Source organism: Thamnophis sirtalis, unplaced genomic scaffold (assembly GCF_051295495.1).
Source record: "Thamnophis sirtalis isolate CommonGarterSnake01/CBP01778 unplaced genomic scaffold, rThaSir2_p1.2 scaffold_9, whole genome shotgun sequence".
Lineage (NCBI taxonomy): Eukaryota > Metazoa > Chordata > Lepidosauria > Squamata > Natricidae > Thamnophis > Thamnophis sirtalis.
In genome coordinates this window covers 22,557,653-22,573,341 of record NW_028261389.1, presented here as the reverse complement: position 1 = coordinate 22,573,341, position 15,689 = coordinate 22,557,653, and the positions used below count along the sequence as shown (strand labels likewise).

Genomic DNA, 15,689 nt, shown 5'->3' with positions numbered 1-15,689 from the left:
CGCAAGAGCACTCCCAGTTCCAAACCAGTAGTGAAGATAAGTGAAAACCATTACTGGGCTCCCCACCCACCCACTCGGACACCATCACGTCCTGTTTTTGACGCTCTCCACATGCACATTCACATTTGCAAGCTGGTAGCAAAGGTAAGTGAATACCACCTCTGTGTGGTATGTGACATAAACTCAGTCAATTTGGATTAACTCAATTCTGGACCTCTTCCCACAACATGCTGCTGCTCAGTGTCTGCTTAATGTCTGGCTCCTGTGAGAGATTAAAAAAGGAAGGTGGGCTTTGTTCAAGATGACTCTCACCCTATGGTGCCCCAGAGGTGTTCTTGATTTTATCAGTTTGACTGCCAAAAAATAATAATCACAATAGCAGAGTGACTACATAATCAAAGTTCTGCTTCTTTTCCATGTGGCACACATAAATTAAAATTTTCAGTCCATCGCCCTCATCACCACAGATGTCCTGCTTCCGGCATTCCAGCAGGCACTGAAAACCAATGTTCTTCAGCAAGCTTTAAATTCTAGCAAAAGAACAATAGGTGACTTTTAATTGTCTTTATTTCTTTCAGTTATGCTTTTGGTATGCTTTAGTGATTTTAATGAGGGTTCATGTAGGGTTATTTTTGGAGATGTTGTGCTTTATGAATGGCTTTATTGCTCAATGCAAGAGGTAACTGATTGGGGCAACATGGAAATGATGTGAAGTAACAAATTAATACATAATCTGCACCATTACCAGTGCATCACATCAGAGAGATCCCTTCATAGACTATATCATGCCAGGAAAAGGGAGAGTACTTAAATTCAGTCCTATTCCTGAATAGGACTGAATAGGAATAGGACTGAATTACACTATGAAGAATTACAATAATTGAAATGTGGAAACAAACAAAGCTTAAATGGCCACAGGTCACAATATCTACTGAAACAAACTCTCTCCTTTTGTTCTCCTCAGCTTCTTTGAAGACCACCGCTACTTATTTCTTGGTTGTATGTGCATCAACCCATAATTAGCTAATCATCATTTATGTTTTGTGTAAACCCAACTGGTTCACTGTCTTTTGATATCAAATCTTGGTTACCTTAAAGATAGGTAGTTGTGTCACCACGACTCTGAGGATTATGCTTCTCACCCAAAGCTCTATCACATGTGCAATTCTTTACAAACAACTGAGACAAATGTCAATGTATATGACTACAATACCTAGATTTTCATTACTGAAGACTACACTTCAACACAAATGGAGTTTAAAAGCAGGAGTAGGCAAGGCAATAGTACAAAATAGAGCTTAGGTTTTTATTCTCTCACACATTTTTGCATTTAAATAGTTAACATTAATGTAGACTTTCCATTATTTCTGTGTGTAAGGTAAAGATAAAGGTTCCCCTTGCACATAGTTGCTAGTTATTCCTGACTCTAGGGGGCGGTGCTCATTTCCGTTTCAAAGCTGAGAGTCAGCCCTGTAGTCATGTGGCTGGCATGGCTAAACACTGAAGGCGCACGGAATGCTTTTACCTGGCATTGGATCTGGGTACTTGAGAGACTGCCTACTGCCAATTACCTCCACTAGACCAATAAGATCCCATAGACTAGGCCTCCTCCAAATTCCATCAGCCGGCCAATGTCGACTGGCAACTACCCGGAGGAGGGCCTTCTCGGTGGCTGCTCCGACCCTCTGGAACGAACTTCCCGTGGAGATTCGTACCCTCACCACCCTCCAGGCCTTCCGCATAGCCCTTAAAAGCTGGCTGTTCCGACAGGCCTGGGGCTAAAGACTTGTAACCCCACTCGAATGGTATGACTGTTGTGCTTTTTAACGGTGTATGGTTTTCATGTTTGTAACTTGTCTGTTTTTCCCCTCCCTCGAATTGTGAGCCGCCCTGAGTCCCCTCAGGGAAAAGGGCGGCATACAAATAAAGTAAAATCAAAAAATCAAATCAAATCAAACCTTCCCACCAAAGGTGGTTCCTATTTTTCTACTTGCATTTCTACATGCTTTCGAACTGCTGGGTTGGCAGAAGCTAGGACAAGAGCTCATTCCATTACCCGGTGCTAGGGATTCGAACCGCTGAACTGCCGACCTCCTGATCAACAAGCTCAGCGTCTTAGTCACTAAGCCACCACGTCCCTTGGTTCTTATGTGTACGGTACTGCTTTGCTTGGGGAAAAAAAACTGTCACTGAAATTCAACAATGCAATTTAAGAAAACCTTGGGAGTCCCAAAATAGGATATGTGATGCTTAATGCAGTTCTACAGTTGCAGTTCATCAGCTCATGCTTTCAGTGGAAGTGGTGGGTTCAGTTTCTTAAGCTTCCTAAATTGGTGCTATTTCAGTTTCCAGTGTCTGGGGATAGCAATCGTGTGGTCTCTTCAGATGATGCAACTGTCTCCTTGAAAAGCTGCTGCTTGCAGAAGGCCAGTTTGTATATATTTCTCATGATTTTTAGTGGGCATTCCTTTGTATTTAAAAAAAAAATGAAATAAGCTAACGCTTCTTTCCTCTTGTAGTACACTTCTCATGTTTGCTCTTACTGTGATGTTCAAATCCCCAAGGGATTTCTTTTATTTCTTTTAAGAATAGTTAAATAAATATAAGAAGCTCTTTTGTGTTTTACCCATTCTCACCTACACCATTTTCAGTGAAAGCTTTATTCTTTGCTATTGCCACCAAGACAAATGAAATCTTTTTATATGTAAAAATGCACCAGTGTCTCTCATTTGCTTAATAATAGTTGCAAACATCTGAGGACAAAACAAAGCTAATCAGTGTCGCATATTGATTTAGCTGCTCCTTGTCTCTCTTGTTAGGTATTTTTATTTGGAAAAGCAGAAGTCACACATGCAGAGCATTTTTAGAAGAAAGCCTTAAAACCACAGATCTAAGAAACATTTAATGGCCTGTAAAATATTGTTGAATATGTTGGAAGAAATGTCCATCTGGGTTCAGTTTCAAAAGGGGGAAAAGACAATGGAAACGGTTGCACCACAAAACCACGGTAGACTAAAGCGTGCTCGACGAAAGCGCGTACCTGACGTCATCACAGCGCAACGAAAACATCACGCTGTGAGCGGTAAAGTTAAAATTAATGCGAAAACCTTACCCTAACACCCCCAAACCTAACCCTAAACCTAACCCTAAACCTAACCCTTAACCTAACCCTAAACCTAACCCTAAACCTAACCCTTAACCTAACGCTAAACCTAACACTAACCCTAAACCTAACCCTAAACCTAACCCTAACGCTTAACGTAACCCTAAACCTAACCCTAACCCTTAACCTAACCCTAACCCTAAACCTAACCCTTACCTTTACGTGAATCGGCTTGCTTTAAAAGCACTTTTTAAAGCGCCCTTTTTTTTTCTGCGGTCGTATTTGTCGCGCTGCTGATGACGTCAGGTACGCGCTTTAATCGGGCGCGCTTTAGTGGACCGCGGTTTTGTCATGCCACGACTGGAAACATGGAGGCTGTTTGGAAAGATGGTTTAATGGACAGGATCACATGGCTTGAGTTCCTGAACAGAAAAGGGGATCACATGCTTCAAGATGTTGGGTGAAGAAGAAAAAAAGGCAGAGATGCTGAAAGTCCCTGGTTTTATGCCCTCTCTGGGCTTTGAATTTGAGCTAGTATTCTGATAGGTTGTCAGACTTCCAAGGGGCCAGGCAGGGGCAACTCTGTAGGCTGTGTTTCGAGTCCAAGTTTGGTTGAGCATTGTTTCTTCCCAGGTGTTCTCATGTAATGAGATCAGTAGAGGGTTAATCCTACCTTCATAATGAAGACTGAGACTGGCTCAGGCCTTAATGGCTCATTCACAAAGGTGGGGGCAGCTGAGTTTCTGCCTCTTTTGAGTTTCTACTTCTCTCTTTGGGGGAAATATTCTGCCTTTTTAATATTTCCTAAAATATTTCATTTCTCTAGGAGAGGGGTGGCTTTTAATGTCCAACAAATGCTATTATGATATATGATGTGAGATATGTATATAAGAAAAGCAAACAACCCATCCACCCCATATCCTATTTATATAGTCCTTTCCCCCATCTGCTGGGTAGACAATAAGTGGTGGAATTATTTATATAGTTTTTGTGGGCCTACACTGTATATATTTCTTTAAAAAAAACCTAACGTAGGCAAATTTGCTCATAAGCAGAGTAAAATATTAAAGGGTTTGAACTGAGACAGCTTCTGCATGACGAGGTCTCCAGACTAATTGATTCATGCATACAGGAAAGAGATTCTTTGTTTCAATCTGTTCTATTCCCTTTTTAAATATTTATTTTTTCAGATTTAAAGTCTGTTGCACCTAATGTCTTAGCTGGAGCAAGTTATAAATATATATATTTATTACGTTACTCTTAGAGCTGTTGGTGAAATACATTCTTTGTTCCAAAACCAAAACTTAAACCTAAGAAAACAAAAAGAAAAAGGGAAACATTGTATTCATACAGAAAAAAAATTGAAACAGTTTGCAGTTAAAAAAAATATCATATTTATATTTCATCAGACTGTAGCATCCTAGTACGTTTCACACATAGTGCAACTGTGAAAATATTAAGGATGTATTTCAGTGCAAAAATGGTAAAGAGTAATTGGTTGAAGTAACATACTGAAATTGATTGACATATTTTATATTCTGATGAAAGCTTTTCATTCTGATAATGTGCAGACAGCTGATGTTATCCAGACATCTGAGTTATAACAAATATTAATAGGTAATCTAGCCAAATAAATATCTTTGGGTAGATGGTGTATTTCCAATCCATAAAAAACAGAACAGGTTATAAGGAGAAGAAATAACATTTGTGAGAGTTGCATGATAGGAAAATGGCTTGGTGTGGCTTTTATAGAACAAGTATTTGCTGGGTCAGAAAACAAATCTCTTCTCTTCATGTCAATCTCCTGGCAAATACCAAGATGGAAGACAATGTATAAAGATGCACATTGTATCAGTTATTTATCTAAATGCAGATGTAATATTCTGCCGGTTCAGATCGGTTCGCCCAAACTGGTAGCGGAAATCGTGGGTGGCCCTGCCACCCGTCCTGGCTCTATGGCATCCCATTTAGGCACTTTTTTTTAGCCATACACGGAAAACTGAACGCATGCGCAGACGCACACATGCTCACATTTGCGAACTGGTAGGGAAGGTAAGTTAATGCCATCCCTGTCTAAATGTGTTATGATATTTATATCAGAAAACTGGATATGAGAAGGAATGAGTTTAGATGGGTATTATTCAACTGTCCTACCAGCAATTGTGAGTGAAATTAGGAGAAGCCCAATGGAGAGTTAGGAAAATTGATTTATTCCAAATTTTGTGTTTCATGTATTAAACTGCCCCTCAAAGACTGATAGCCAGGCACTAGTTTTTATATTTAAACATATTAGTGAATGCATATCTTTCTCCCAACACTACTAAAGCACAAATTTATTATTATTGCTGCTCTTGGGAGACCTATTTGGACAACTTGATAATGGGCTATCAGGAAGCTCACTTAAACAGGAGGTAGTGATTTTAATGCTAGACTAGAAATGAATGAAATGGAAATTCCAGCAATATTCACCTCCCTCATAGAATGGGTTGGGAGCCTGTTTTCATTGGCAGAGCGCTCGGGCCGGGACAGGCAACCCCAACATGAGTGACATCAAGCTATCCACCCCCACCCCAGCCCCCTGAGGTCAAACACAACCCTGATGTGTCTTCAATGAAATCAAGTTTGACATCCCTGCCTTAGACTCTTTGGATAGTTTACATAGCATGTTGCATCCATGATTACATTTAGGGTGAATTGTTGCTTAAAAGTCATTTACTTGTGATGCTAAGGTTTCAATTCAGAGAACAGGATTTATAGCAATAGCAATAGCAATAGGAGTTAGACTTATATACTGCTTCATAGGGCTTTCAGCCCTAAGTGGCTTACAGAGTCAGCATATTGCCCCCAACAACAATCCGGGTCCTCATTTTACCCACCTCGGAAGGATGGAAGGCTGAGTCAACCCTGAGCCAGTGAGATTTGAACAGCCGAACTGCAGAACTGCAGTCAGCTGAAGTAGCCGGCAGTGCTGCATTTAACCACTGCGCCACCTCGGCCTCAGTATTTATATACTGTTGGAAGAAATGTCCATCTGGGTTCATTTCCAAGTGGAGAAAAAGACACTGGAAACATGGAGACTGCTTGGAAAAATGGTTTAATGGTGGACATGGCTTGAGATGCTGGGAAAAAAGGGAAGAGATCTTGAGAGTGCCCTGGTTTTATGCCCTCTCTGGGCCCCACCCCAGAGCTTCCCGTCCCTGTGCAAGAAATGCACTTTGATTGGTGGTCAGACTCCCAGGGGTCTTTTGAGTCCAAAGCTTGGTTTAGCTGTTGCTGGGTAATGATGTAATGAAAGGGCTTTGGGATTCCTATTATGGCTTTGCCTGAAGTAGGTAGATCTTTATTATGTAGAATAGACTGGCTCAGACCTTAATGGTCCATTGACAAAGGTGAAGGGGGAGGAAGCTGCAGGGAGACGCTTTGTCTTAAAAACATGTTTCTCCTTTTCTCATCCAGGGAAATATAATATTCTACCTTTTTAATATTTTCTAAAATATTTCATTTTCTAGGAGAGGGGTGGGTGCTTACTTCCTACAATACCAAGGGTAAACTGAAACTGGGTATTAAGGAGGAGATTTAACTCAAACAACAAGATGGATAGAATAAAGTAAAAATATCCTTAAAAGATACAGGTAAAGGATTCTCCTGCCAGTCGTATCTGTCCCAAGGGGCTATGCTCATCTCAATTTCCTAGCTGAGGAAACCAGCATTGTCCAAAGACTCTTCCATGGTCTTGTGGCTGGCATAACTACAGTATATGCAAAAAGTGCACAGTTATCTTCCCATAAAAATGGTACCTATTTAATACTTGCACTTTTTTGCTTGCAAACTGCTAGGTTGGCAGGGTAAATAATGGAAGCTCAGTCTGTCATATAGTATTTAAGTCTTGTACTGCCTACCTTCCGGTCAACAAGCTAAGTGTCTTAATGGATCACTCCCAATAATATCTTAGCTAGGTTGTTAAATACTATCAAATACTTATGTCTGATGCTGAGAATAAAAATCTGGCTCAGAAACCTTGATTTGTTATAAAACGTTGGTATAAAGACTTCATACTGTACAATCTTAAGAACAAACACGAAAGAAAATAACAAACCAAGATAGTCTCACTGATCAATGGTTTTATTCAGGTTCTGGTAAGGGTTAAAAAACAGATGCTAATTATCTTTGAGGTCTAAATTCCTGTTAACAAAACAAATGAGGAATTGAAAAAGAAATAAAAGGAAATGGGGGGGGGGAAGGATTAACTATTGATGAATTAAAATACGCTTCCAGATTTTGGCAATTAGTATCTTCATCTCTCTGGGATTTTGCTTTGGAATGTCATATATCCCAGCTATGAAACAAGAAGAATATTTTCATGCTTTATATGCACACAAGCTCAGTCCTACAGTGTCTTTGGAAAGATTTTGGAGCCCTGCCCCTTTTCTTTCCTATTTTGGTATCAGAGGTTGTTTCATTAATCAATTAACAGCTGGAAAAGCAGTAGGGCAGATGACCTAATTCCCCTAGAGCGGATTAAAAATAATCTGGATTTGCAGGCTTCAATCTTAATGTCTTTTATATAGATAGCACAGCCATTTATACAAGACAAGAGGGTAGGGCTAGTAATGTTTAAAAGGGAAAAGAACAAAGTGGCTAATTACTGCCTGGTTTTGTTAAACCTAGTTAAGACCGATATGACATCTATACCAGAAGTACACAAACTCTACCACTTTATAATGCCTTGGTAAGGCCACACTTGGAATACTGCATTCAGTTTTGGTCACCACGATGTAGAAAAGATGTGGAGACTCTAGAAAGAGTGCAGAGAAGAGCAACAAAGATGATTAGGGGACTGGAGACTAAAACATATGAAGAACGGTTGCAGGAACTGGGTAAGTCTAGTTTAATAGAAAGAAGGACTAGGGGAGACATGATAGTAGCATTCCAATATCTCAGGGGTTGCCACAAAGAAGAGGGAATCAAACTATTCTTCAAGGCACCTGAGGGTAGGACAAGAAGCAATGGGTGGAAACTAATCAAGGAGAGAAGCAACTTAGAACTGAGGAGAAATTTCCTGACAATTAGAACAATTAATCAGTGGAACAGCTTGCCTCCAGAAGTTGTGAATGCCCCAACATTGGAAGTCTTTAAGAAGATGTTGGATAGCCATTTGTCTGGAATGGTATAGGGTTTCCTGCCTAGGCAGGGGGTTGGACTAGAAGACCTCCAAGGTCCCTTCCAACTCTGCTATTTTATTATTATTATATTATTGATTGGAGTTGCAGAGTATTTTAACACAAGAGCAAGTATTTGTGCTGTGAATTGTGTTGTAAGCAGAGGTTGTATTTAGCTGGTTCGGACTGGTTCACCTGAGCCAGCAGCAGAAATCATGGCCCCAGGTCTATGCCGTCCTATTTAGGCACCTTTTTGAGGCCGAGTGTATGCGTCAAAGGTGCACATGCTAGTAAAGTGCATGCGTGGAAGGTGCGCATGTGCCCATGAAGTGAGCGAGCACATGCGTGGCGAACTGGTAGTAATCCACCGCTGATTGTAAGCTATCGAGTGGGATAATATACATTGCAACTCAAGTTTGAATTATATGCTGCATTTAATGTTTTCCAACAGACTTTTGACCACATTTCAGTAGTAAAGCTATAGGGTAGACTTGGAGTCACATCAATTGGCTGTTGTTTACTTGCTCTTATTGATAAGATACTTTTAGTATTTTCATATATTGTAAGATGTAACATTGTTGGTTACAAGTTTGACTGTTTAATTATAGAAAAGAGGTAAAACCAGAATGTTTGTTGTCCTATTGGTCTGTAATTTCTATATTTATCCAGACTGAAAACATGCAAAAATATAATTTAATCCCCTTAAATTGCAAATAAATATATCCCAGTGGAGTAATATACAGATAGTGCATTTCATCACATACATCTTTGAGTGTGGCTTTTTTAAACTAGCCACAATGTTTATACAGGTAGTCCTCAATTAACAACAGTTCATTTTGTGACCATTCAAAGTTACAATGGCACCAAAAAATGTAACTTTTGACCGTTTTCAAAGTTATGGTCTTTGTAGCATCCCCATGATCATGTGATTAAAATGATGCTTGGCAACTGGTTCATACTTATGACCGTTGCTGTGTTCCAAGGTCATGTGATCACCTTTTGCTACCTTCTGACAGATTCACTTAACAAATGGGTTACCAATTTATCAACTGCAATGTTTCCCTTAACAACTGTGGCAAGAAAGGTCGTAAAATGGGGCAAAATTCACTTAACAGATGTCTCATTTAGGGAAAACTGCACCTATTGCTTAACAAGCATTGGTTCACTTAACAACAGTGGTGATTTGTTTAAGGACCGCCACAAAAAGGTTGTAAAAATGAGTTGTTCAAGTGACCAACCCATGTTATGCCTGTCACAAGTTACCAAACATGAAGGGCAGGTTCCATTATGGTTGCAACTTGAGGACTACTTATACAATCCAGGTTGTGATAAAAAGGTTTTTCAGGCAGGAAATGGTGTCTCAAATGCAGCACTTTGATTAGAAGCAAATTGAAAAAGACAGAGTCCAACTTGGCTAAGAATAATTAAGAAGAGCTTAAGAAGAGCTTGTGCCTACAGCCGCCCTGATCACTTCCTGGCTTCCAGTGTAGGGGAATAGAATGATTTGCATTGGGTTTGCCCCATAGATGCTTCTGAGTGTGGCATATGATAAAAGTAAGGTACTGCTAAGACAGAAGATAATTGCTATTGACATAGAGATAGAGCATAATAGAATCACTACTGATGTAATAATTGGAAAAGGGATGTTCAAACCCCAGGTGACAAAATATTTGGAACATCTTCCTCTAGCAAAATAGCATAGAGCATTTACCTTGGCTCAGTTTAATATCCTTTCCTCAGCAATTGTGGAAGGTAGGTATGTAAAAAAATGCGCTATTTCAAAAGACTTTGCCCTGGTGAAGTAAACATCATTGAAGTGCTGGCCGGCTGGCTCACGTTCTTCTACATGGTTCCTTTTTAAGGATTTTTGGCAATACTTTTGTTATATCCTATAGCAGTGATGGCTAATCTTTTCGGTGCCAAGTGCCAGAAGCGTGCAGGAGTGTGTGAGAAAGCGTGCATGTGCACACACACACACACCCTCATAATGCAATGTGCATGCAACACCCCCAAGCCCCCTTCCCCCTGTGTATGTGCACGTACACCCCCATGCGCCCTGCCCCCACATGTGTGTGTGGCCCCCCCGCATACACACACTACCCCCGCATGCACCCTACCCCTACGCATGCGTGCATGACCCCTGCATTTGTGCCCCACCCCCATGCATGCGCCTGCATCTCCTGCACGCTCCCCGCTCCCCACACATGTGTGGCAGAGACCCCAAAACCATCTGGCTAGCGGGAGGCAGGAGCACATGCATGGTGGAGCTGAGCTGGAGAGACGGTTTGTGTGCCCACAGAGAGGGCTCTGCGTGCCACCTGTGGCACACGTGCCATAGATTCCCTATCACAGTCCTATAGTTTGCAAAATCCCTGATAGCTTAAATGGTTTTTCTGTTAGCCGTTTATTTATGATTCTAGAATTACACGGCAAGTGGTAAGATTTTGTCTGGCTGTTTATAATGGTTGAGCAGCAGCGTTTAGAGACGAATGAAGCGTATGTAAATAGAATAACGATTCATATGCTTATTAGGGGTTATGTTATCTAATTTTCTCTGACTCTAAATTTTACATTGTGCTTGTATTGTCTGTTGAGCACATGAACAGTGGCATTAATAAAACTGAATTATTAATCACACGAATGTCCATCTGCCTCCTTCTTCCTTGCCACTCTCATTTACTACCTCTGTTGAACCACAAATAAACCAACAACTTTGTAACTAAACAAGTTGTAAGAACTGAGCCAGCAGTTCAGTGAGATATGCTCACCCCAAAAATAGGTATTCAAAGCCAGTTTGGTAAAGCACCAGGCTAGATTAGAAACCAGGAGAGGCCTGATTTAGGCACAAAAACGTGGGCCAGTCACTCTCAGCCCTAGGAACAGACAGTGGCAAACCACTTCCATAAAACCTTCCTTCCTTGGTAAAGAAACTCCAAGGACTTGTTCAGGCAATTGTCTGAAATCAAAAACTAATTTGAAAGCACACGCGTACAAAAACCATGGAGAAACCAAAAAAACCCCATAGTTAGCCATTAGGTAAACCAGTGGTGGGATTCAATTTTTTTTAATACCGCTTCTGTGGGCGGGGCTTGGTGGGCATGGAAGGGGAAGGATACTGCAAAATCCCCATTCCTTCCCCACCCCACTCCACTAACCTGCTTTCCAGCTCTGTTCTCCTGTGCAGTGCAACAAAGGAAGACCCAGCTGATCAGCTGGGAGTCTGGGAGGCAACAAATAGATTGATTGGGTGCCCCAGTCTTATAGGCTAAGCCTCCCTGCAGCCCCCTGGGAGCCAAAACGGGGTGCATGGGGACTCCTGGAAGGGGTGGGGTGGGCAAGGGTGGGACCAGCCAGAGGTGGTATTTGCCGGTTCTCCAAACTACTCAAAATTTCTGCTAGCAGTTCACCAGAACCGGCCCCAACCGGCTGAATACCACATCTAAGGTAAACATGTGTAGAAGGTTACATGAACTAATCCATCATAGTAAGCTATGGTGCGTTTTGATTTGGTACTACTTTTGATCTTATTTAGCCACCCATCTTTCCATGAGGTGATTTTTAGCCAAATGCCTGATCCTGTTTAACACGTTGCATTTGAATTGCGTCTTTTCATCATGGATTGTTCAGTCACTAGTGAGTTCTCACATCAAATGTAGCTCTGGTTTTTTTTTTTTAAACCGAAATTTATTGACTAAGGTACAATTGGCTAGCTTTACACATTCAGCCAGATTGGCTAAAAAGCTGTAACATTTTGGTTCACACTTCATACTATCTCACAAAATCTTCCAACACTATCTCAAAAATACCCAACCTGAAGGATGTTTAGCTTCACATATTGTACTCGACTGAAATAAAATAGTCCATATTATGACAGTGTGATATGTGAATCCAACCATAATGTCTCTACCTAACCTACCTCACAAGTTCCTCACAGTTCTGGGAGGCAGCAAATAGACTGATTGGGTGCCCCAGCCTTACATGCGAGGCCTCCCTGCAGCCCCCTGGGAGCCAAAATGGGGTGCGTGGGGACTCCTGGAAGGGGTGGGGTGGGCAGGGTTTAGGTTTATGTATCTCATTAAGCAGTTAGACTATAGCAGTTAGACTTATATACCACTTCATAGGGCTTTCAGCCCTCTCTAAGCGGTTTACAGAGTCAGCATATTGCCCCCAACAACAATCCGGGTCCTCATTTTACCCACCTCGGAAGGATGGAAGGCTGAGTCAACCCTGAGCCGGAGAGATTTGAACAGCCGAACTGCAGAACTGCAGTCAGCTGAAGTAGCCTGCAGTGCTGCATTTAACCACTGCGCCACCTTGGCTCTTGGCCATAGAACGATTAGTTAGGTGGATTTCAGATGTGTGAAGCAGTCAATGAGCTTAGAAAGTACAGCTTATATTATCATGCTGTGTATCTCTACAAGTTACAAAACCTCTCACCCCTAACCCTTTAGAGAGAGAAAGCCCCAGAGATGTTCAAACTTGACAGCTTTAAGACTTGTGGACTTCAACTCCCAGAATTCCTCCTCCAGTCATGTTGGCTCAGGAACTCTGGTACTGAAGTGTGCAAGTCTTAAAGCTGTCAAGTTACAAGACCCCTGCACCCCTAACCCTTTAGGGAAAAAAACCCCAGGGATGTTCAAACTTGACAGCTTTAAGACTTTAAGGTTTAGATAGGACTCTTAGAGGCAGGTGGGGTGATTGGTGAGCCAGCCAATCATTGAGCAGCGGGCGGGGCAAGCATGGTGCAGATGGGCAGGGGGAGGGAGTTGGAACCGGTTCTAAATGGCACAGTGGATTTGTGGAACCTCTTCTCTAGAAGAGGTTAGAACTGGCAGGAACCCACCCCTGCTCCAGCTTCTCGGCAGAATGTCGCACAGGCGCCGTATGCTCCATTCACATGCGTGGAAGCCACGAAAACCTCAAATACCGGTAAGGAGCATGGGGCATGGGCGGGCGGGCGGGCCCTCTGGAGCACCGTACCAGAACGGTACCTGGCATTCTCGTCAGGCACCGGTACGCCTGTACCGGGGCGTACCAGTCGTAACCCACCATATAGACCTCCTGATATTTTTAAAACAAAGGGAGTACATTTTCCCTGTGTGTACTTTTCATAACTATCCTGACATTGTCAATTTAGCTTTGGATATTTTGAATATTTAAATATCGTGTCTCTTGTGCTGGTTAATGAGTGCTATAAAGTAATTTACTATTTGCATTTATCCTTGAAATAATAGGCCTTGCTGTGCCCTAATGTGTTATTATGTGCACCAATTTGCCAGGCTTCCTACATCACCTGATTTTAATTATTTAACATTCTTTGCATTGAAAATCAATAAATAGAAAAGTAGCAGGCTTCCAAGCAAAACATTAACTTCAAGCTTCCTGTCCTTCCTAATGATGCCTGTGGGGTGCAAACAGGCTTGAGTGGTATATTTTGAAAATAAAATTGTGGTGAGCAGCAGCGTTTTGTCTGAAAGTGGTCTGCCAAGGAAAAGCAAACATATTGGGAGCACTCTGGGTAGGAGCAGCCCCATTCTGCTCTTTGGGGAATGGGTGATTTGTGATTGGCCAAGCTAAGCAAATGGTAGCCATTTTGTAGGTATGTCCATTGCGTGCCCTCAAAATTCAATTTTTCGTTTACAGGAACTGGGCATGGCTAGTCTAGTGAAGAGAAGGACCAGGGAAGACCTGATAGCAGTGTTCCAATATTTAAGGGGCTGCCACAGAGAGGACGAGATCAAGCTGTTTTCCAAGGCCAGACAAGGAGTAATGGATGGAAACCTATCAAGGAGAAATTCAACCTAGAAATAAGGAGAAATTTTCTGACAGTGAGAACAATCAACCAATGGAACAGAAGTTGCCTGCAGAAGTTGTGGGAGGTTCATCACTGGAGGTTTTCAAGAAGAGATTGGACTGCTATTTGTTGGAAATGGTGTAGGGCAGTGATGGCTAATCCTTTTGTCGTTTGTGCATGCTAAAAGCATGAGCATGAGCGACAATGTGCATGCACCCCTGCACCAGAGGTGATATTCAGCAGGTTCTGACCCGTTCTGGAGAACCAGTAGTGGAAATTTTGAGTAGTTCGGAAAACTGGTAAATACCACTCTGACTGGCCGCGGCCCCATCTATTCTCTGCCTCCCGAGTCCCGGCTGATTGGGAGGGAATGGATATTTTACAGTATCCTTCACCTGCCACACCCACCAACCCATGCCCACCAACCCATGCCACACCCACCAACACATGCCCACCAACACATGCCACACCCACCAAGCCACACTCATGGAACCGGTAGTAAAAAATTTGAATCCCACCACTGCCCCCCACACACAATGTAATGCATGTGCAAAAACCCCTGCACATGTGTGCATGATTCCCCCCTGCTCCCTCGCCCCCTGTGCATGCACCCACCCCCTCATCCATTTTTGGCTTCCACGTTGGTGGAGGAGGCTTTCCAGCTGCAAAATGGGGTGCAGGGGGGGGCTCACATGGCACCCTCATGCCCAATTCTGGCTTCCAGGTTGGTGCAGGCCTGGAAGGCCTCCTGCACCAACCTGGAAGCAAAAACAGAGTGCAGAGATGCTGCGTGAGGTCCCAAAATGCAATATGAGCATCCTCTGTACATGTGGCCCGCCTCCCGTGCATGCACATGCGCGTCCCCCATATATGGCCCGCTCCCCCAACACATGCACGGCAGAGACCTGAAGACCAGCTGGCTGACAAAAGGTGCACAAGCATGTGTGGTGGAACTGGGCTGGGGCAAGGGCTGGCATACCTGCAGAGAGTGCTCTGTGTGCCACAGGTGGCATAGGTTCCCCATCACAGGTGTAGGGTCTCCTGCTTGGGTGGGGGATTGGACTAGATGACCTACAACAGGTCCCTCCTGTTGATCTGTTTCCAAATCTGCCCCGTAGCCCCCAAAGAGAGTGGAGCATCGCTAATTTCTTAGATTTTGGGATCACAGAAGAGCAAAAAATGTAAACAGTTGGGATATAAAGATTTGTAACAAACATAAAAATGATTTTATATGTACCTTAATCTTTGGCTGGGAGCCTCCCAGAGTTGCTTGAAAGGTGGGCAGCTGTATCAATGTTTTAAATAAATAAATTTAAATCATTATCCTACAGGATCACATTTTGCAGAACTGAGGAATTCCTTTCTCTTCCAGTGGGAATGTTTGCTTGCTGGAACTACGAGTCCTAAATCTGTGAATTTTCCCAAGCTTTTCTTAATGGGGGAGGGCAGGCGCTGAATAGTAGCTATGGGTGGAGTAGGAAGTTTTTCCTCTTTGTGGTTATCAGACTGAGCTAAGTTTAGCCTCTGTTTACAATTCTGCAACACCGCCTGGAGTTTAGATGGGAAGAGGGTTTGGCTGCTTCTTCGTTTTTAAAAATCTCTTTCCGAATAAATAATACTTCCAGGTTTGAAA

General features: G+C 42.5%; 1 protein-coding gene across 1 annotated transcript in view; it reads right to left on the bottom strand.

Annotated features, from left to right (window-relative positions):
- TBXAS1 (thromboxane A synthase 1) overlaps positions 1–15,458 on the bottom strand; it is a 298,523-nt gene extending 283,065 nt beyond the window's left edge. Inside the window, exon 1 of the mRNA XM_087723026.1 lies at positions 15,294–15,458. The gene's annotated coding sequence lies outside the window, so the exon portion shown is untranslated. The remainder of the gene's footprint in view (positions 1–15,293) is intronic.
- Positions 15,459–15,689: the final 231 nt, after the last annotated feature.